The following is a 23271-nucleotide window of genomic DNA, read 5'->3' as shown; positions in this document are numbered from 1 at the left end:
TGTGCCACTGTACATTTATTTTGCAAGAGCAGAAAAAAAGCTTCTTTCATCTGTATTTCTCTCAAAGATCAAATCAAATGATTGATTAAAGCTTCTGTTTTCAAAAAAAATATGACTGCTTTGTACATACTGATGCCTACCTCCTCTCGCACAGAGAACAGGTCAGTCACACTGGGCTTTGGTATTATATTACACTGACTAACGAGGGGAAAAACACTTTCATTAAATACATCTCACAAAACAGACAAAGCCCTCACATGTCACCTACGCACTCCCAACATGCACCAGAAAGAGTACCTAATTAAGAACAAAATTGCACGCTTATACACCAATAGCTTTCACTTTCAAAACATGACTAGAAAAAAAAATCAACTTTACAAATTATTATTTTTAAATTAACGTTTTTCCCCCCCCAATGCACATCAATTTAAAAACAAGCTGGTCCTCATCAGTATAACATAATACCACCCCAAAACACCAAATTTCACTAAAGGATCCAAATCTTCCACCAATCCAATCTCAAATAAATGCTTAAACATTCTCTCAGGATCCACTCCACCCACCCCAATCTCTTATTCCTCCGAGTCTTTCAAATCCCCTATTTTGCAGTGCAAGATGTAATTGAACAAATACTGTTGTCTGTGGAAGCCCTTGCACATTGCCCTACAACATACCCTACACGTTTGGCCTAATTTAATTTGGCTGAGGATGTTGTTTCATATAACTCTAGGATATTTACAATATTGTTTACATATTTGCTAATTTAGAACTTCTGCCATGCCATATGCACAAGAGATCAGAATAATGTACTGTTTAGTATTACGATACACATCCCACAAGATGTCCTCTCAGTTTACATACAAGTGGCTCAGTGGCAATAATATAACTACTCAGATAGCAAACATTGACATCCTTGAGTAAAAAAAAAAAAAGAGAGAGATTTTAAAGACAGATTTAAGGACCTGGTCTGTTCTCTGTGAATAATTGTAGCCAAATAACATTTAATGCATATTTCATAAGCAATTTCTCAGAAAATTCACAAAGTGACCGTTGTTCAGCTTTATAAAAGTTCCATATTCTCCTTTTTGGTTGCTTGGAAAACACTTCTTGTTGCAGAAAGCCATCCATAACCATTAATCTCAAATAGCCGTTGCTCGGCTGCCATGTAGCCCTCCATAGGGAGCTATTTGAAATCTGCCATATCACCTGCCAAACCACATCAAATGAATGAATGAATGAATTCATACATAAAAATCATCAAAACAGCAAATTTTGAATGGAATTTTTTGAATGAAAAGTTTTTTTTTGAATCCAGATGTTGCATCTACTGTACCAGCAGTGGCTAACAGGGCTAAGCTAACCAGCTAAACTTTGATTTCTCAGTGGAAGGCAATAGATCTGTAACACTCACAATACAGTTAAGTTCAGAATAAAACTCCACTATAAGCCACCTCATTTCATCTGAATTATCTATACAAATTTAATTGGGGCCCAGCAAATGAAGTAGATTTCTGCTGAATTTCTTGAAATAGAAGAAGAAGAAGAAGAAGAAGAAGACGACGACCTTAGGAGCCTCAATTTCCTTCTTATATTCAAAGCGCCCATTAACTGATTATATTCTTGAATTTATTAAAGCAGTTTTAACTTTTCATGCAAGGAGCGGTTTAACTCCAACCTTTCAGTACTGAGTTTAGCATGTTTATTTTCTCATATTTCACTTTGTAACTTCTGAACTTTATGTTTGGAAAAAAAAAACTAAAAATAAACTTTTGACTGAATTCTAATGTGCAGCTTTCCAACCTCCCACTATTGACTTTCACAGTTTAATATATATACATGTTTTTTGTGACCTGCAGTCTTTCCACAAACAAGTCAACTCCTCACATAAATATTTGTCATGTAACCATTTTCATATTAAAATCTTAAATTTTTGTCAGAAGTTTTCATATTGTGATTATAAATATTGTTTGGAAAAGTATTAGCATGTGTCATTAAACCCCTAGTAGTACTACACCTAGGCTACTTTTCAATCCAATCAATTTCAAAATCCTCTGTATGGTTCCAGGCAGCAGTCATAAGTACAAAGATGTTGTCACATTGCAAAAAATATATACTGTCCCACCTCTGCCTTTACCTATAGTGCCCTTCCAAAGTCTGCCTTTTACTGTTAACATATAAACAACAGCTAACTTTCATAAATTCTGATAGCACTGCCCTTTTAGTCTGAACTCTTGCCCCATCTATATTTAAATAACCTATTCTTATGAGCTCCTGCATAAAGAGGAAGAGAACGCAAATAAGTTAAGAGGTGAAGCTGACCCATTTAGCTATTTATAAGATGATAAACCTGCACTCTTTTACTTTGTTAACATTGACATCAACTGGAACCTCTTTTTCATTCAAAAGATTAAACCCAAAGCTAAGTTTGTCACATATGTAACAGATTTTTCCACATCAGGAATAATCTTGTCCCAAACGTTTTACACCACACATAAATGATCTGCCATATTTCCCTGTCCCTTCTTCATCCATACTCTCATCCACTCCAGTCATGTCCTCCACAGTCTAACACACTCTTTCAGTTTGCTCAGATCTGGTTCACGGTTTCTTGCCTTCATCTCTAAGTCAACTAAACACATTAGACACCAAGCTGGTGCTCTCCTTATGTGGACAAATATGAGTCATTCTCAGAGCACTTCATACGCTTCCCAGAGTAGCAGTAACCATGAAAGACTTTCATCCCAGACATGAAATGAAATATCCAGTGTGGGTACCTTCAAAAACATGAAAACCTTTCCCCTAAATGGCGTTTCAATGCCAGGCTCTTACAACCCAGTCACATGGCGTTGATAAGACCAGCGATTCTTCACTCAATGATGACATTAGGGATGAACAGTGGAAGGTTACAAATTATTGTAGGCATTGTAGATGTATTGTTGTTCTTTAATGAACACTACTACACACTCGAAACAATTCAGGAAACCTATTATTCTAAATTTCTGGATGTTTTTATGCTTTTTATGCTGGAGTTTTTGTAGCTCACGGTTATATTACGGGTGGCTACATGAAGGTACACAATGAAAGCGCTAATAATCAGTGACAGGTAATATCTTACTTGTTCATTGAATTTATATTCTAAATAAAGTTACATTTAGCATATGCTAAGCTAGCTGTTCACTTAACCTGAACTAGATAATTAAGTGGTGGGCCTGGAACCATTTAATCTTATGTTGAAATTAATTTATTTTGAGTAATCAACTTAAAATGTGTGCTTATGCTACAAATTATTAAAGGGATAGTTCACCCCAAAAAGAAAATTGTGATTTACTCGCCATCAGGTTGTTGAGTTCCCTATCAAAGCTACTCTCGATGTTGCGTATCAAACGCTAATGTGAACATTATTTGTTCGACCGGTTGCGAAGCACGTGTGTCAAACACGGCAAGAATTGGCTTAAATAACCTCGGTGAGTTACGTAATTGATTACGTGCACCTGCAGGTTATAAAATAGACGTGAAACGGACACGTTTAAGCAAATTCTTGGCATGTTTGACACACGTGCTTTGCAACCGGTGGAACAAAGAATGTTTTCATTAGCGTTTGATACGCAGCATCTCGTTCCCGCTTTTTCAGGGAACAGGGTTAGAGTCAATTAACCCAAGAAGTTTCTTCTATTGCACACAAAATATATTTTGAAGAATGTTTCATAGTATGGACAAAAAATACATTCTTCAAAATATTTTGTATTTTAAACAAAAGAAAGAAATTCATACAGATTTGGAACAACATGAGGGTGAGTAAATAATGACAAAATGTATTAATAATTTATTATTTATTTTTTTTGTGAACTATCCCTTTAAGTTCCTATAACTCCATTTTGTTGGTTCAACATAATTTCATTAGAAATGGTCATACCTCAAAAGGATTGATACAAACTGTTGCCTTATATTATTTATTTATTTGTTTATTTAATTTTGTCTACTACCTTAAAGGGGTCATATGATGCGATTTAAATTTTTCCTTTCTCTTTGGAGTGTTACAAGCTCTTGGTGCATAAAGAAGATCTATAAAGTTGCAAAGACTAAAGTCTCAAATCCAAAGAGATATTCTTTATAAAAGTTAAGAGTCAGCCACGCCTACCTAAAACGGCTCGTTCTAACACGCCCCCCACATATCTACATCACAATGTGGGAAGATTTGCATAACGCCACCCAAATGTTCACGCAAAGAAAGAAGGCATAACTTTTATTCTCGCTGTAGTATTGTTGTTGCTGCCGCCATGCCGTGAAGGCACTGTGTGCTTCGTTGTGAAAGCGAAACTACTTTGTTTGGCCTTCCAAAAATGGACACGACTAGAAGTCAGTGGTTAAGTTGTATTTACAACACTGATCCAGAACACTTCAACTCAATGCCTCGTTTATAATGGGTTTTCATGTTTTTGAATCATCGTTCCGGCCTGACAGGGCATCATCACAGTATGGTACGTCACACGCTTGAGGTATTCGGCCAATCACAACACACTGGATAGCTGGCCAATCACAGCACACCTCGCTTTTTTAGAATGATGAGCTTTGTAAAAATCAACGCGTTTCAGAAAGGCGGGGGATAGAGGAGAAACAATAATGTACAGTATGTGGAAAATAATGTGTTTTTTGAACCTTAAACCGCATACACATTTCATTACACCAAATACACAAAATAATGTTATTTTTAGCAGCATCATATGACCCATTTTAAGGTGCCGTCATATTAAGCAAAATTGTGAATGGCTAATGTGACGACTCACAAAAAAGATCCAATGACTATTATATAATTCCAGATTGCACAGATTTCTACTGAAATAACATAAATGTGATGCATCCATATTCATCCTCAATGCTTCCCATGGCATTGCCAAACCTTATTTATGGGGGTTTCTGTGAATAGTTCGCACTCTCTGCACATTTACTAACAACAGCAACTGCAGTATGTATGATATCTCAGATTATTTCAGTCTGAAACAGATGTCATTAACATGTGCTCCTTTTCTTTATCCGAACAGTTTCCATCCCTGCAAAACTACTAAATAAAATGCAATTTGTTGTTGATATAATTATTTAAATGAATAAAAAAGGCATTTAAAATTAAAAAGTGTCAGTTTAGCACGAACTTCTGACTTTTGTTTCCCATTGGCCAACAACACATTTTCCATGGTAACACCCTGCTCCAGCTCACCTGGGAGTGACAGCTTTTGCACACATGCCAGTGAGTAGATACTAAATTATTACTCGTCTAAAAGCAATATTCCAGAATTTGAGGAGTCAGGGAAAATATGAAATGAGGCAAACATTAGAAACAAACTTTTCTACCCCCAAATACTCCAGAGCGAGATATAGACAAAGCGCCATGCTTATCACCACCAACAGCCTCTCTCAGTATAAGCAATGCCTTAAACTGTGTTTGCTGTAGCGATTTGCTGAAGCCTCTGTATATGCATGCATACATAAAGTACCTTGCAATGAATTCCTGCTCTTACTAGTTTTTTCTGAGTCTGCGGTAGTGAAAAAGAGAAAGAGAGTGAGCGTGTGACCTTGCATACCAATCAAAGCTCTTTGAATTCATGCATTACATACTTTTTCAAATTGCACTTGTATTGTATATGTCTAGATTTGTCCGTCTGGGAGCATTACAGTCCATTCAATGCGACCTGCAGTTTGAAAACAACTGGGTAATATAGCATCTATGATTTCAAAGTGTTCAAATCACATTGCTCTTGTCCTTCTGGCCTGTGGGAGTTTGTTTTAGGTTTAAAATGGATAATTTGAACCTGTAACAACTTCTCCACCAGTCTCTTCACTTTAATTTGGCATTTCAGACAGATTTGTGGCTGATTACGCAGCAAAATGAAAGAACATAAGGTGAAAATTTGATGGGGAAAGACATAATAAAACTTTGTTGGTACCCTTTATGGGTTTCTGTATGTTCAGATGAGCCGATCAAAATAAATGACAATTCTAGCGACATTATGTGTTGTGCTTTTACCACAAAGTTCCTGTGTTTCTGGATCTACATGTACACTGTCAGTTTCAAAACGGTGCTTTTTATGGTAACCTATTTCCATTTCAGAGGAAAAAAGAGAGCCGAAATAAAATATAAAATAAAAATATAATATATATATTTTTTTAAAATATATGAATATTAAATCTACATTTTAAGTCAGTAAGATTGTTTTAAAATAATACTTTTATTTAGCTAGTACACCTTAAATTGATCAAAAGTGACTGTAAAGATGTTTGCATTGTTACAAAAGATTTCTATTTCAAAATAAATGCTGTTCTTTTGAACTTTCTGTTCATTAAAGAAACCTGAAAAATGTTTTGCGGTTAATATATATATATATATATATATATATATATGCAACATCATAAACTTTAAATAGTCATAGTACTAGGGATGTGCGAGAATAGCCAACTAGTCGACTAAACTGAACTGCTACTGTTAGTCGACATTGGAAATACTAGCTGACTAGTTGTAAATGTAGTCATTTTAATGTTTCTTTAAAAAAAATAATACAGTATTTTTTAAAAAAGTGGATATCTGGAGCTGATAAATTATTTTCATTTCACCTCAGACCTTGTGTGAATGCGGTGTGCATTTTTTTTCGTGTCACTTTCGTGTGCTTGGAAGATGAGCATGTGTAGGAGCAAAGGCCTATTTACTGGTTTAAAGGGGGAAACATTATGAATAGGGTGACCATACGGGCCATTTTTACGGGACGTGTCCTTGCCAGGATTTCTGTTTTGCCTAAAATATTCACGTTTTGGCTGTTTGCACTGTGCAGATCGATTGTTGTATAACATTCATGAGAGCTATAGAAAGCAGAGCAGATGGCTCCTTGCTTTCGAATCGCTCTCGCGGTACTTTGGTGTCATTCAATGATCGGTGCGCAGCGACACTTCAAGTTGAACGAACGAACGAACAAACACGTGCACGTATGTGTCACATATGAAGTTCTGCTTGTCCAAAGCACCACCTAATGTCAGAGAGTGAATTTGCATTTTCATTCAGCATGTCTGCTGCTTTTGTTGCCGTCAGTGTTGTAAATTTTAATGGTTTGATGGAAAATAAGAACAACTCAAATAATAATGTATCTAGAATTATTTGACTGTTTGATTCATAGATTGAGTATTCCAAATGGATTGCATATACACACAAAGTGTTTGACTGTCTTCTGAGGGTTTCTTACTTTCAGAATAGTCGGTTACTAGGGCTGGGTTTTGACACAAATTTCACAATTCGATTAGATTCTCATTCACAAGCTTGTGATTCGAGTCAATTACCAATTTGATTCGATTCAATACAACATCATAAACTTTAAATAGTCATAGTACTAGGGATGTGCGAGAATAGCCAACTAGTCGACTAAACTGAACTGCTACTGTTAGTCGACATTGGAAATACTAGCTGACTAGTTGTAAATGTAGTCATTTTAATGTTTCTTTAAAAAAAATAATACAGTATTTTTTAAAAAAGTGGATATCTGGAGCTGATAAATTATTTTCATTTCACCTCAGACCTTGTGTGAATGCGGTGTGCATTTTTTTTCGTGTCACTTTCGTGTGCTTGGAAGATGAGCATGTGTAGGAGCAAAGGCCTATTTACTGGTTTAAAGGGGGAAACATTATGAATAGGGTGACCATACGGGCCATTTTTACGGGACGTGTCCTTGCCAGGATTTCTGTTTTGCCTAAAATATTCACGTTTTGGCTGTTTGCACTGTGCAGATCGATTGTTGTATAACATTCATGAGAGCTATAGAAAGCAGAGCAGATGGCTCCTTGCTTTCGAATCGCTCTCGCGGTACTTTGGTGTCATTCAATGATCGGTGCGCAGCGACACTTCAAGTTGAACGAACGAACGAACAAACACGTGCACGTATGTGTCACATATGAAGTTCTGCTTGTCCAAAGCACCACCTAATGTCAGAGAGTGAATTTGCATTTTCATTCAGCATGTCTGCTGCTTTTGTTGCCGTCAGTGTTGTAAATTTTAATGGTTTGATGGAAAATAAGAACAACTCAAATAATAATGTATCTAGAATTATTTGACTGTTTGATTCATAGATTGAGTATTCCAAATGGATTGCATATACACACAAAGTGTTTGACTGTCTTCTGAGGGTTTCTTACTTTCAGAATAGTCGGTTACTAGGGCTGGGTTTTGACACAAATTTCACAATTCGATTAGATTCTCATTCACAAGCTTGTGATTCGAGTCAATTACCAATTTGATTCGATTCAATATCGATTATTTTGGATATATCAGGTACAGTACATGCCAAATTTTCTTAAAGAAAAAAAATGCTGTAAAATATACATGAGAGTCAGTCGGTACTACATTATAATATTGAAGGTTAAAATGGACTGATTTGTGCTGTACAACTGCTTAAATTACACTTAAGTTTTTATAATAATTAAGTTGCAATTACTTCAGTTAGTTAATTTTTTTTTAATATACACATTTAAATAGTGGCTGTCATAAAAAATTATAATGAATGTTATATGGTGCATATATTTAGCAAAATGCCCCTCTCAACAGCTTATTTTTCTAACTTAGCTGACTAACAAGTTTATGGTCACCGAATATGCTTTCTGAGGTAAATGTGATGTTACATGAATTGTTTACAAGCTGTTATATTGCCGTATTTGCGCGGCTGAAACACTGATTGAGCGATTACATGAGACATGATATGAATTGTAAAGTTGTACTCTTTCTTTTAACTTACCTTTGGATGTTTAGTCATGTTTATTTTGTGTTGAAAGAGGTATCAATGTGGATGAGATGGTCAGTTCACGTGTGCCTCGCACTGCCGCGTCTGTTGAACTGAGGCGCTACAGCGATCGGTCACTCCACATTAAACAGCGCCAAAACGGCATTTATTGTTTAGCATTACAGTCCATTCAATGCGACCTGCAGTTTGAAAACAACTGGGTAATATAGCATCTATGATTTCAAAGTGTTCAAATCACATTGCTCTTGTCCTTCTGGCCTGTGGGAGTTTGTTTTAGGTTTAAAATGGATAATTTGAACCTGTAACAACTTCTCCACCAGTCTCTTCACTTTAATTTGGCATTTCAGACAGATTTGTGGCTGATTACGCAGCAAAATGAAAGAACATAAGGTGAAAATTTGATGGGGAAAGACATAATAAAACTTTGTTGGTACCCTTTATGGGTTTCTGTATGTTCAGATGAGCCGATCAAAATAAATGACAATTCTAGCGACATTATGTGTTGTGCTTTTACCACAAAGTTCCTGTGTTTCTGGATCTACATGTACACTGTCAGTTTCAAAACGGTGCTTTTTATGGTAACCTATTTCCATTTCAGAGGAAAAAAGAGAGCCGAAATAAAATATAAAATAAAAATATAATATATATATTTTTTTAAAATATATGAATATTAAATCTACATTTTAAGTCAGTAAGATTGTTTTAAAATAATACTTTTATTTAGCTAGTACACCTTAAATTGATCAAAAGTGACTGTAAAGATGTTTGCATTGTTACAAAAGATTTCTATTTCAAAATAAATGCTGTTCTTTTGAACTTTCTGTTCATTAAAGAAACCTGAAAAATGTTTTGCGGTTAATATATATATATATATATATATATATATGCAACATCATAAACTTTAAATAGTCATAGTACTAGGGATGTGCGAGAATAGCCAACTAGTCGACTAAACTGAACTGCTACTGTTAGTCGACATTGGAAATACTAGCTGACTAGTTGTAAATGTAGTCATTTTAATGTTTCTTTAAAAAAAATAATACAGTATTTTTTAAAAAAGTGGATATCTGGAGCTGATAAATTATTTTCATTTCACCTCAGACCTTGTGTGAATGCGGTGTGCATTTTTTTTCGTGTCACTTTCGTGTGCTTGGAAGATGAGCATGTGTAGGAGCAAAGGCCTATTTACTGGTTTAAAGGGGGAAACATTATGAATAGGGTGACCATACGGGCCATTTTTACGGGACGTGTCCTTGCCAGGATTTCTGTTTTGCCTAAAATATTCACGTTTTGGCTGTTTGCACTGTGCAGATCGATTGTTGTATAACATTCATGAGAGCTATAGAAAGCAGAGCAGATGGCTCCTTGCTTTCGAATCGCTCTCGCGGTACTTTGGTGTCATTCAATGATCGGTGCGCAGCGACACTTCAAGTTGAACGAACGAACGAACAAACACGTGCACGTATGTGTCACATATGAAGTTCTGCTTGTCCAAAGCACCACCTAATGTCAGAGAGTGAATTTGCATTTTCATTCAGCATGTCTGCTGCTTTTGTTGCCGTCAGTGTTGTAAATTTTAATGGTTTGATGGAAAATAAGAACAACTCAAATAATAATGTATCTAGAATTATTTGACTGTTTGATTCATAGATTGAGTATTCCAAATGGATTGCATATACACACAAAGTGTTTGACTGTCTTCTGAGGGTTTCTTACTTTCAGAATAGTCGGTTACTAGGGCTGGGTTTTGACACAAATTTCACAATTCGATTAGATTCTCATTCACAAGCTTGTGATTCGAGTCAATTACCAATTTGATTCGATTCAATATCTGGATATATGGATATATCAGGTACAGTACATGCCAAATTTTCTTAAAGAAAAAAAATGCTGTAAAATATACATGAGAGTACTACATTATTACATTATAATATTGAAGGTTAAAATGGACTGATTTGTGCTGTACAACTGCTTAAATTACACTTAAGTTTTTATAATAATTAAGTTGCAATTACTTCAGTTAGTTAATTTTTTTTTAATATACACATTTAAATAGTGGCTGTCATAAAAAATTATAATGAATGTTATATGGTGCATATATTTAGCAAAATGCCCCTCTCAACAGCTTATTTTTCTAACTTAGCTGACTAACAAGTTTATGGTCACCGAATATGCTTTCTGAGGTAAATGTGATGTTACATGAATTGTTTACAAGCTGTTATATTGCCGTATTTGCGCGGCTGAAACACTGATTGAGCGATTACATGAGACATGATATGAATTGTAAAGTTGTACTCTTTCTTTTAACTTACCTTTGGATGTTTAGTCATGTTTATTTTGTGTTGAAAGAGGTATCAATGTGGATGAGATGGTCAGTTCACGTGTGCCTCGCACTGCCGCGTCTGTTGAACTGAGGCGCTACAGCGATCGGTCACTCCACATTAAACAGCGCCAAAACGGCATTTATTGTTTGAATACTGCAATGCAATGGGCATAAATTGAAATCTGAGATTTTGTTTCAAGTATCAAGGCACAATGCTTATTGCGATTTATTGGATGGGAGGTGTGCTTCAATGTTTCATCCATTAACTGAAAACAGGCTAGACTAATCGATTCTTGAGATTTAAGAATCAATATTGTTTCGTAAAAATGAGAATCGATTAAAATCGAGATATCAATATTTTTTACCCAGCCCTATCGGTTACCAATTTTCTGTTCAAGCAATTTTGAAATTAGTCGTAGCGCACATCTCTAATAAGTTTGTGTAATTGTTCATTCAGCTTATGTACAGATCATAAGTCCTAAGGATGACCTTGTTTAAAAGTTTCCAATCCAGAGTTTGTGAGAAGCTACAACTTTGAAGAGCTTTGCCACAGATCAAGGCAGTTGATTGCAGTGGGTAGCTGAAGGCACTGATTGCAGAATGAGAAGAGGAAAGAGGGCATTTAATTTGGACCCTAACCGGCCATCCATCTTTCCACCACACATGGAGTTAATCAGCACTTAAGCAACGAATCTGGTGACAAGGGTGGAGAGGAAAAAAAGAGAAGGGAACAGAAGAGGAAGCAAAAAACAGGAAGGGATGGATTAGAAGGATGGAAGTAGAGAAAGAGATGAATAGCTAAATATAACAGTAGACAAGCTGACGGACACATAGATTAGCTTTCAAATTATAGCAGTCACAAGGGGGTCTTCCACTGCACTATTACTCTGTTTTGTTCAAGCTTTTTTTTTTTTTTTTTCAAAACCTCATGGACTCCTGCAAGCTGCCTTTTCTCCCTCCCCAATCTTCCTCCTTCTCTGCTCACTTCCCCTCCACTGGTCCTTCATTCCACTCTTTTCTCCACTGGGAATAGTGCGAGCTGTGTGGGGTACTCAGAGTCCCAGCATGTGTCTGGAGATTAGGAGATGAATTGAGCTGGTGGGTTTGGTTTAATGGTTGGTTTGAGCTAACAGACTGCAGGAGAGCTGCTCTCACTTCTGGGGAGGGAATGTTTGTAAAACCTTTAAAATTATCTGTAGTCCTGAACAAAAATGTAAGTTCCCTTTTGTTGAAGTGTTGAATTTTTTGAATGTTAAACCATCTTAATATGCAAAGTGAACTATGAGAAAACCATTAAAAATGATTCTAAATATAAACTCACCTTTTTATTAAAGGTCCCTTCCATTACATCAAAGTCACGCTAAAAATTAAGGTCTTATTAAACACATGCAACAAAATACTTATATCTTTCTTAGTAATGTCAGTAAGGATTAGTATCTAAACAGGCCTACGGCTTTAAGTAGTTTTTAAAAGCGTAACGAAGTAAAAGTTCAGTTTTTTTAATGTACTTGACTTAAAGTAAAAGTACCCACCCAAAGTAAATGTAATGGAGTAAATGTACTTCATTACTACCCACCACTGTTAGAAAGATTTTTAAAGACGACTGGAGTAATGACTGATGAAAATTCAGCTTTGCCATCACAAGAATATACATTTCCCGACACGACACAACAAATCCCCGACAATAAACTGCTGCCGCGTTCTATTTATGACTTATTGACACAAATTTCTAATGATTTTCAACAGTCACTTTGTCACGTCCGGTGTAGACAGACTTTAGCTGTTGCGGTGCGGTGCGAAACGACAACTGTTGCGTCCGGTGTAGACACAGTGTTATGATAAAAGGACTTATGAGTAAATATCATTCCACTGCATAACTCCATATCATGTATGTAACCAACACATTTGACTATCATGTTCTAATCATTTAATCTGCTGATTGGTCAGTTTGAATGTCTCACATTTGGTTTTTAGTCACATGGTCAAGGAAGGGATAAAAGAGGACTGTAAACGTTGCTCTGTCTCTTTTCTTTGCTGCCTCTTTTCTCTGTTGGAGCTCTTCTTGGGTCTCTGCCCTCTCTCCCTCTTTTTCTTCCTCTCTCTATATCTCTTTCTCTCAGGTAATATTTTACATGTTGGGTACAATTAACTATGCTTTACCATCCTTCATCTATTTTGTATCCAATTCAAGTGTAATCATAACAAACTATTGTTATTAAATCATTTCAATTAATAATTATGTGCCAACTAGTCTTGATTCAAGGTTAATATTAAAGTGCTACCTATTGCAATACAATGGTCACACAAAAGCAACACTCTCCCACATATTTAGCTATTCTAACTGCGCTTATTTACGTCGTTGGTATAAGTGGCAGTGGGTGGTAATAGACTAGAAATGTACAGTTTTATACCATCGTGCTGATAACGTTTCTTTAGTCATTCGGCAATCCTACAACCTGAACCACCGTAGGGAAGCCATCCTTACAAATGTCTTTCATGTTTCCTTGATTTGCGCAATCAAAAGAGTATTTTCTATTACAACTAAACATTAAAGCTAAATTAGTACATTTTAAAATCTTCTTTTTAAAAGGTTAACAACGGCTTTCTCTTTTTTCACACATCATAAAAACACAGTCTGCTTTAGATTGTGCTGCCGCTTTAGCTTTTCATCTAAAATTCAGGCAGTGTTTGAAGGATTGAGGTAAACGTATTGCAAAAAGCTCTGGAAAACATTTTATTCCAATATGGTGGACAGAGATGAAGGTAATACTGTCAAAAAATAGTTATAATTCATTAAAGATGCATTAAGCAATAGTTCACTTAAGAATCCTGTGTACTTTGTTGCAGGGCCATAACCTCCTTAGACATAGATAATCAGAAATGGCCAATGTTCAAGACATGGTTGCAGCCTTGCTTTGTTGTAGGTAAGCCTACAAGTTAACGATAATAAGCATGTTAATACCAGAATCATATGTGCTTGAGCGAAAACAGCAATAGACAAGGTTTTTGACACGGGAACAAACTTGCTCCCTTCACTAACACATAAGCTGCAGGATGATCAGCATTGCACTGGGAGCACAGAAGAGCATTGTACATTTGGCATTTTTTTCATGCAAAGTTCCCTCTGGAAACTTTGCGACTGGAAAGTGTTTTATGTGTGGACTAATGAGCCCATGCTGGCATCGAACTTGATTAAGTACCATCTCCAGTACATTAAGAGCATTACTGTAGGTTTGTTTTACTTTTTACATTTTGTTTTATTCGTAATATAATTCATTAAAGATGCATTAAGCAATAGTTCACTTAAGAATCCTGTGTACTTTGTTGCAGGGCCATAACCTCCTTAGACATAGATAATCAGAAATGGCCAATGTTCAAGACATGGTTGCAGCCTTGCTTTGTTGTAGGTAAGCCTACAAGTTAACGATAATTGCTTGATAGATGAACGATAGATGCTTGAGCGAAAACAGCAATAGACAAGGTTTTTGACATGGAAACAAACTTGCTCCCTTCACTAACACATAAGCTGCAGGATGATCAGCATTGCACTGGGAGCACAGAAGAGCATTGTACATTTGGCATTTTTTTCATGCAAAGTTCCCTCTGTTTTATGTGTGGACTAATGAGCCCATGCTGGCATCGAACTTGATTAAGTACCATCTCCAGTACATTAAGAGCATTACTGTAGGTTTGTTTTACTTTTTACATTTTGTTTTATTCGTAATTATGTTAAAAATTATAATTATGTATCAAAATCATCTGACCTCACTGCACAGGGCACATATTAAACCACATTGTTTTATTAATGGATCGATTGTGACAAATAAATTAAGGCATCATTTGGCACTTGGCACCAAATAAATGCACTTTACATAATTTTGAGGCTGTTCTTTGGATTAGTAAATTACCACGCTTTAAATTTTCATGCAAAAACCTATTAAACATCCCAACTCCAGTCAAATACTCTCAGGGACTGTGGCCTCCTGTTATCAACCTTCCAGTTGTAAGGCAGAGAGGAATATCAATTATGCCTGCTGTTCAGTCTTGGAAACTAGAGGTGGCATCCTACATCTGATAACACGGCCTTACAACAAGCCTTCATGGCACATGGCGACCTGCTGAACCATGTTGCAGTATCGTATCTGGGCGTCTGACCGAGACCCTCAGGCACTCATCCAGACACCTGAGTGCAGCAATCGGATGGACCTCTCAGCTTGTGACAAATTGCAAGAGGAAGAGAAACTTACAGGCCCCATTGAACTTTAGTATAGCTTTTATTCCTCTGTCATGTTCCTACAGAGATGAAATGGGATCATTTTTTCTCTTTCTGGTTCTCTTTTTTCATTCTCAAAGCCGTTCGCTCTGCACTGACTGGTGGATAAACGGCCTTGGTTTCGCTCTCTTTCTAACTTTGCATCAAAGGGAAAGTGATACAATGTGATTTAGTTTTCCATGGTCACTGCACAGTGCACAATTTGTATTTAACTTATTTTTAACATACTGTAAGCACAAACACAGCCATTTTAAATATGAAATTGCAAGGCTTCCAATTTCAGCCGCTTACAGTTATTTTAGCTGTGCTAAAAGAGTTCATTATGTTGCAAACTGGTTATTTATGCTATTATTTTAATTCATTATCATAATCTTAAACACTAGTTTGTAGCAGACATAGTTTTATCGTTTACTGCACCTTGTTATGCTTAATTATTTATGTATATTTATTTACCCATGTATACCTGCCTAATGAAACTGAACTTTCACACATTGACAGGAAATAGCATACTTATCTATGTTGAAAAATGTTTTTTTTTGGTGTTCCTGACAATATTGTGCTATTGGTGAGACACAGTAACTGGGCCTGAAATGTTGTTTGTAATACTTTTATAAGAACAGCCATTTATACAGAATTTATAAAAACCAAAGCTATTTATTTGTAATTATGATATATTATTTACATTATATGTTGATACAAGCCTTAGTTAATTACAACCTACATTTTATAGTTAAATCAGTGGCATTCGAAAAAGAAAACATTAATGTGAATTATGACTTTACTTCTGAATGTAAACGCATGTCGACTATTGAAGATCTCAGAATAGTGAATAATGTAGGTTACGGAGTATGTTGGTCAGCTAATGAAGTCATGGCTCAGGGCGAGTATACACATTAGCAAACAATTTTAGGTAGCAAAAACGAAATGTTCCTAGTCTATCTACTGGAAATAAATGGATTTATCTACTGGAAATAAATGGATTTAATAACACACTGTGTAATGAGAGGAACGGCACTAAAGGAACCGTGGAAGTTGGCAATAAAGTACAGCTCTGACTCCATAAAAACATGCCAAGCAATGAATATGAAATTAGTGCCACTTTTTTCCCCCACCTAATAAATATAACTAATGAAATGTCAACATAAACAAACAAATCGGTAAAAGCTGCTACGAAATAAAAGGCTGCACTTTCAACACTTACTCTGCTAGGCTTCAATTAGCACCGGCTTTTGGCTTCACCCCCTCCCAGCACTGTGTGAATCTGTACTGTCCCTGCAGAGCACGTGCCCTGGCCCCCTGCTGCCTCTGCGTCGCTCATGTTGTTGTCCGGGCCAGGCCTACATTTTTGACACACACACTGCCTCCCATTAATGATCAGCAGGGCAGCTGCAGTCCATGGCCACAGTGCCCTCGTTAGTGCCCTCATTAACAAGCAGCAGGGCACCTAATTAAACAGCTCAGTAGTTAGTATGTTGCCCTCCCTCCATTTCCTCATGAGAAACACATGAGTGGATTCAACTTATGTTCACTTATTTATCTAGTTTTCCCTCTGCTTTTTCTCACTTGGATTCCAATCCCTCACTAGTGTCATATATAATGTAAAAGAGTATTCAAACACTATAAACAGCAAACCGGCCCAAGTGCCTAATGGTGAAACTAATAGAGAAGGCTATGCATCTGTCTGTTTGTGCTCTTAAAATGCTTTTCATCCATAAATCCAACTTATTGGTTTGGTTTGATTCCCGTTTTGCTTCAATCTACATATAAAAATGAGGGAGTTTATCCCCTGCATTCCTTTTAGGCCATAAAACCAGTGATATAAGCATTGGTTACCATGGAACCAGAGGCCTGTTCTGCCTTTCTGAGGTGTTAGGTGCATTTCGGGGGAAGGGTCCATAGACCCTCGTAATTGGCCATTTGGTTAGGTGATGGGGAGTTCGATATTATTTGTTAAATATAACAAAAAGTTGTGTGTCTGATTGGTCCAAATGCTACATCAGTGTACTTTTGTAAAGTGCGATTACTGTGATTACTGCTATTATTCAACAACAATTGCACTTCAACAACAAATGTTTTAGATTAATGCTCTCATACTCATTATGTAATGCTTCTGGCGTTATTATTTAGAAGTAGATAAATGGTTTGAATTGTGACAGTGCCATCTCAACAGTTTCCAGAAACACATTTTTTAATGATGTTTTGTTTTGCTATACGATGAAAAGATATTAGTGACATGTTTCATCATCAGATTTACACTTGTTTCCAAAGCTCCTATAATCAGTGAATGATGATTTACTAGCTGTAAAATTTTTATCCCCACCTTTTTACATCCAAGACTAAAAATTATAACAAGTCATTAATCTTGTCAATCAATGGCAAGATGATATAGTAGCAATGTGGGAAACTGATTAATTTGCATAGCCATCACATTTCTGTTTTGTGAACAGATCTTTCACAAAGAACAACGCTTTTAATGATTCCCATTTGTATACACTTTGAGGCTGTTTTATCATCATTCTGCACTCTTAAGCTTTTAAAATGTGCATCCCTGACTATACCAAATGACAAGCACCTACAAACCAAACAAACAGCAGTAACTATAAGTAAAAGAAAAATCCACAAATGTCGATATCACAAACGCTTATTCATTAGAGCTCAACAGGAGACAGACAAGAGAGCAGTGGCAGAAATAGATTTTTGGCTTAATGTAAACACGTTAAACTCACCTGAAATCATAATGACTGTAGCCTGGTAAGAGGAGCAAATGCTGGCAACTTCCGTTAAAAAAAACGACCTATATAGCATGACTTAGGATATTTCCACTGCTCTTGTTTACTCTCTCATTTTGGGTTTGAGATTCTCTCTTTCAAAACAAAAGTGCAGATGACACACAGCTTTACTTTGCCTTCACGTTCCAGCCCAGTGATCACACAATGGCTGCACTGATCTCACCATGCCTTGTGGACGCCTCGACTTGGATGAAAGAACACCACCTGAACCAAATGCAGACACCATCAACAAACAATAACATCATACAGGTTAGACTTTTACAGACCACATCGCAAAGACCGCCTCAAGCTTTCATATCAGGTATAAGGCACTGAAGCTTGCATATCGAACAATCACTGGATCTAAAATCTCTCACCTACCCTTTTGCAATTCTTTATTTCCTCAAGTCTGTGGTACTAACACAAAGAGGCGCAAAATCACTTTCTGAAACTTTCACAGTTATTGCTGGAATGATTTTCCCAATTCCCTCTTTACTTCAAGAAATCCAATGAGAACCTTTATTTTTTAGAGTGTACATGATAATATCTATTATGTCACTCAGTACTTCAGATTGCATAGTTTGAAAAACACAATTTAGAGAATCTTATTGATTCAATGTAAATTAAATGAACAACAAAGGCTTTTTCAAGGGTGGTGAAACAAAAGCACCGTCAAGAATCCAAAATGAACGTATAAACTACTATTCAACACTTCCTTCTGATCCTGATCTGATCCTCACCCAGTCTGAGGATCCTGTCTGATGACGGATAAGTTAAGATTGACATACTAAGTGGCTGTGTCAGTGCCGATCATGACCTTTCCTTCACTACAAAAGGAAGTGTGTGTTTAAGCTTCCCTTCGCTAGGCAGGTCTGGGTCACCTCCATGGTAGCCGAGGCTAGTGTATTTTTGCTGATCATCCATCTTGTTGTGCCACAGAGGCCATGCATCTTTCTCTAACAAGTGAGCAGAGCAATGCATTACAGGATGAGCGGCCCACTGTTTCAACCCAAGGGAACGTGCCATGACACACCAGGTGCACAGGCCAAAATAAACAGTACAGTACAGGAGTAATGGCAAATGCACCATCAAGGACAACACAGAAGCATCCAGGCACTATTAATACCATGACCCATTCTGTATGTGTGTGTTCAGGACACAGTCTGCTGATCTTGCATAAAACAGTTCATTGACTGTGTGTAGAAGAACACAAAACTGTTGTGAGGTGGATTTAATATTATCTTTTAACTTTGGGTGTTTCCAGAAAAGTAAAAGAGGGCAGCTCAAAGGCATCACACTGGTCGCATATTTCGGTGTCACAACAATACCCCTCTCAGTAAATGCCTTCTAATGAATTTAGTATGTGATAAAATTGGTAAAAGTTCTCTGTATTTCAGAAAAAAGTCTTTCTATATCCAAGCATTTGTTCAAGATTTTTCATCAGGGAGCACTAAGCCTTGTTCTCCTGTCACTAATCCATAGCAGAAAACAGCTTTCAGGGATTAACATCAAGGGGCAGACTTGCGCTTGACAGTAGAGGTTCATGCTCTCGCTTGCCTGCCACCCACTCTAGAATCGTTCTTTACCTCACTACGAATCCCAGTCTCAAGTGTCTACTAAATGCGAGTTAACTGCTCAGTTTGACACTCCAGTAATGTGCTTTACATCACTGATCTAATCTGTGTGCACAAAGAGTTGACGTCTAGTGTTTGGTGTTACACTATTACATCTAAATGCAATCACAGATGTTGAAGCTGTTAAGTTATATCTGGAGAAAATTCACCACCATGTGGATAAATAACAGTGGATGTTTAAAAAAACGGACTTAATTAAGTATTATCAATAATTATTGTGCCTGATTACTGATTAATAGCCAATATTAAAATATATTAAATAAAATCATATATAAATGGATGTAAACTGCAAAATGAAAACTGGATATTAATTTTGGGATTTGCTAAAGATTACATTTAACAGTGTTATTCAGTTATTAGCATTTTAAAATATTTAAGTGACCTCTGTTCTTCAGGAAATTGCTGTTGTTTTTTAATGATTTTGCATAACATCATTGTATGCTAGTTTTGAAATATAAAGCCACTTCCTATTAGAATTAAAAAAAAAATCCCATCTCAGTTATGCTTTAGCTTTTGTGCTACTGTTTTTCCTCATTTGTAAGTAATTTCAGGTTAAAAGCATGTGCTAAATGTAAATGTTTTACTGATTACCGTTCGTTTCTAATTAAACCAAACGAGTTAAAATGATAACTGAAACAGTGTTACCATTAGACAGAATGTAGACAGTAATGTGGACCATTTTCTGTAAATCTCACAGGGGAAGGGAGAAGGAGTGATTGAAAGTAAAATGAGGGCAGGAACAGCTGCCAACAAGAGACAGTGGATCTGGCAAGAGACCAGTTAGCTATTACTCACACTTACTGTCCTGCCCTTATGCTACTGTAGCCTCTATATTCTGACCAGACCTCAGTCTGAACCTGTAAATTCTCTCTAAAAGCATTTTACCAAATAGTTAAAACCTGAAATTGGGAAAACAGCACTTGAACAAAGACCTACCACACTACTGCAGCTATTGCGTCCACTGAGAAAAACATTAGAGCATTAGCTCCTTACCACAGTAACTCAGAATTCTGCTCAAGAAATCACAGGCTTCTCTTGCAAACCCCTAGGAAAAAAAGTCAATGTAATGAGATCTAATCTTACCTCTGTTTCACTTTTCATTTTCCCTAACTCTGCAAAAATTCCTGTTACTGGCTTTGATTTCATGTTTTACCTAGTTTGCCGTCTTTTTCTGTTCTTGGAAAAACTGATGATAAGTGAATGAGGAGTAAGATTAAAGTGAAGCAGTAGCTGTCAGAGATCAATGTGCTCCAAAACGAGATTGAGCATCTCTTGTAGAGTCCTAATGGAGTCATAAATACCCAGAATAAAATAAAACTTTGCCTACTTGAAGTTAGCAATCCCACCAGGCAATAGGCAATACCACCATTCCTACATCTTTGGTGAATGCTTTGTTATCAGACACTTTAGAATGAAAGCAAGACTATTTAGTCAATCACAACTGGGTTTCCAAGAGCAAAAACTCTGCACCTGCACCTAAAGCAAAGGGAATTTCTGAAATATTTCCTTTCTTTTAATTTAGCCAATCTGGATCTGAGACTGTAAGTTCTAGTTATGTTCTGCCCGCTGTCTATATTTTTGTTTCAATTTTTATTTCTTTCTTTTTGTGTTAGAAAGCCCTGGAGGTTGCATACACAGTCATCCAGGTCTTTTCGTTGAGTTAGCTCGCCCCTCTGAGCTCACAGGCAGACGGTCTCTCCCTTCGGGATGTCTGTGTGGGCATAAATATCAAGCCCAGGGACCAAAACAGAGGTCAGAATCAGCAAGTGTTTTTCTGCTTACACCAGATCAGCAGCCTAATCATTAGGTTTCACCACAGCACCCAACAACTATTCCCCATTTCTTTTGCTTTTTTTTGCTTCTCTGAAGAGGCCATTTTTTTCTGTCCTGTCTGTAGTCCTCTTAAAAAATGCTAGCGCAACCATGCTGTAACATTGTTGTGTACTGTGTGTCATGCCTTCAATTACTTTGATAAATGCGGTTCTGGCTGTGACCGTGTTTTGTTACAGTGCATTCATAATTTATGGCTTGCACATATACTCTCAAATCAGGGTAAATTATGACTTTTCTCTCTTCTACTGCAACTAAGGTATCCAAATAATGTTATATCAGCACATTATACTAGTGCAAGGGCATCAATGTAAGAATATTACAGAATGGAGAATAAAAAGGGCTGAACCTGAATGAGGCCACGAGGAGGGGGGAGTACAAGGAGAAAAGAGGAGAAAAACAGACTCATTACCGAAGGCCAGAGTTTAAGATTTTTATCCGATCTTTTGATTATGTCTGTTCTCTCAATGACATTGAGCAGGTTAAACGTCATTGAGGGCATTTGACTTGATGCCTTAATGATATTTTAGTGTTCAAGAAGGTTAGGAAATAGTACTTAAGAAAAGCTCCCACACTGAAGATAAAATGTAGATTGTGATGGGTTAGCAATGCCAGCCTGGCATGTCTGATGTTGCAATTTGTCAGCTGCTTTGTGGAAGGGCCTTTTAAATGCTTTCAAAGTGAATGTGTGATCAGTGCAAATTAATTCTGCGATAGCAAAACTGACATTTTTCTCAGTAGTAAAGTGCAGAGGTGGAAAGAGTATGAAAATATTCTACTTAAGTAAAAGTACCATTATGTTAATGGAATTTTACTTAAGTACAAGTAAAAGTACCAGTCTAAAAATCTACTCAAGTAAAAGTAAAAAGTAGCTTGTTTAAAATGTACTCTGAGTAAAAATTATTTACATTTTAACAGTGGGAGGGAGGCAAAAATGGGATAGGCCAAGGGTGTCAATTTCAGTTCCTGGAGGGCCACAGCCCTGCAACAGTTTAGCTATAACCCTAATTAAACACATCTGATCCAGCTAATCTAATCATTTAGGCTTATTTGAAAACTACATGGTATGTGTGTTGGACCTAAACTCTGCAGGGCTGCGGCCCTCCAGGAACTGAGTTTGACACCCCTGGGATAGGCCTATACAGGTGCATCTCAATAAATTAGAATGTCGTGGAAAAGTTCATTTATTTCAGTAATTCAACTCAAATTGTGAAACTTGTGTATTAAATAAATTCAATGCACACAGACTGAATTAGTTTAAGTCTTTGGTTCTTTTAATTGTGATGATTCTGGCTCACATTTAACATTTCTAAAATCCACATAAGTGGTAAGTGTGCACGTTATGCTTTGCCCACTTTTCTAAAATCCTGTATGGTAAGAGCTACGCGCAACGACTTCGTGCTCTTTCTGAGTGGTTTAAAACCCCGGTTCCGCCTTGGGCACCACTCCTCCTATCTTCTGGATACCTACTTAACAGGGTGTTGCTACTAACGGTCTGTTGAGACAGTTCCTTCAGCACATATAAAGAGAAACGTGCGGTAGCCCTAGTGTGACAGGCAAAGACTAGTATGATTCTAGGCTCTTGGTCGTATTCCCTTAAAGGAATCTATTCCTGATTCCAAGCCTTGAGCTCTACCCCGGGCCCAGGAGTCTGGCCCTGACAGGTAAATATTTT

At 36.8% G+C, this 23271-nt stretch overlaps 1 long non-coding RNA gene across 1 annotated transcript; it reads left to right on the top strand.

Moving 5' to 3' along the window:
* Positions 1-11143: 11143 nt before the first annotated feature.
* Positions 11144-22391, top strand: LOC107562818 (uncharacterized). Its single transcript, XR_001606034.1, has 3 exons — positions 11144-11290; positions 19878-19879; positions 22381-22391. It is a non-coding gene; the product is annotated as an uncharacterized lncRNA (long non-coding RNA).
* The last annotated feature ends 880 nt before the right edge of the window (positions 22392-23271 follow it).

Source organism: Sinocyclocheilus grahami, unplaced genomic scaffold, assembly GCF_001515645.1.
Source record: "Sinocyclocheilus grahami isolate Dianchi unplaced genomic scaffold, SAMN03320097.WGS_v1.1 scaffold842.1, whole genome shotgun sequence".
In the NCBI taxonomy this organism is placed as follows: domain Eukaryota; kingdom Metazoa; phylum Chordata; class Actinopteri; order Cypriniformes; family Cyprinidae; genus Sinocyclocheilus; species Sinocyclocheilus grahami.
The sequence above is the reverse complement of the archived record's forward strand: the minus strand, read 5'-3'. Positions and strand labels throughout refer to the sequence as shown.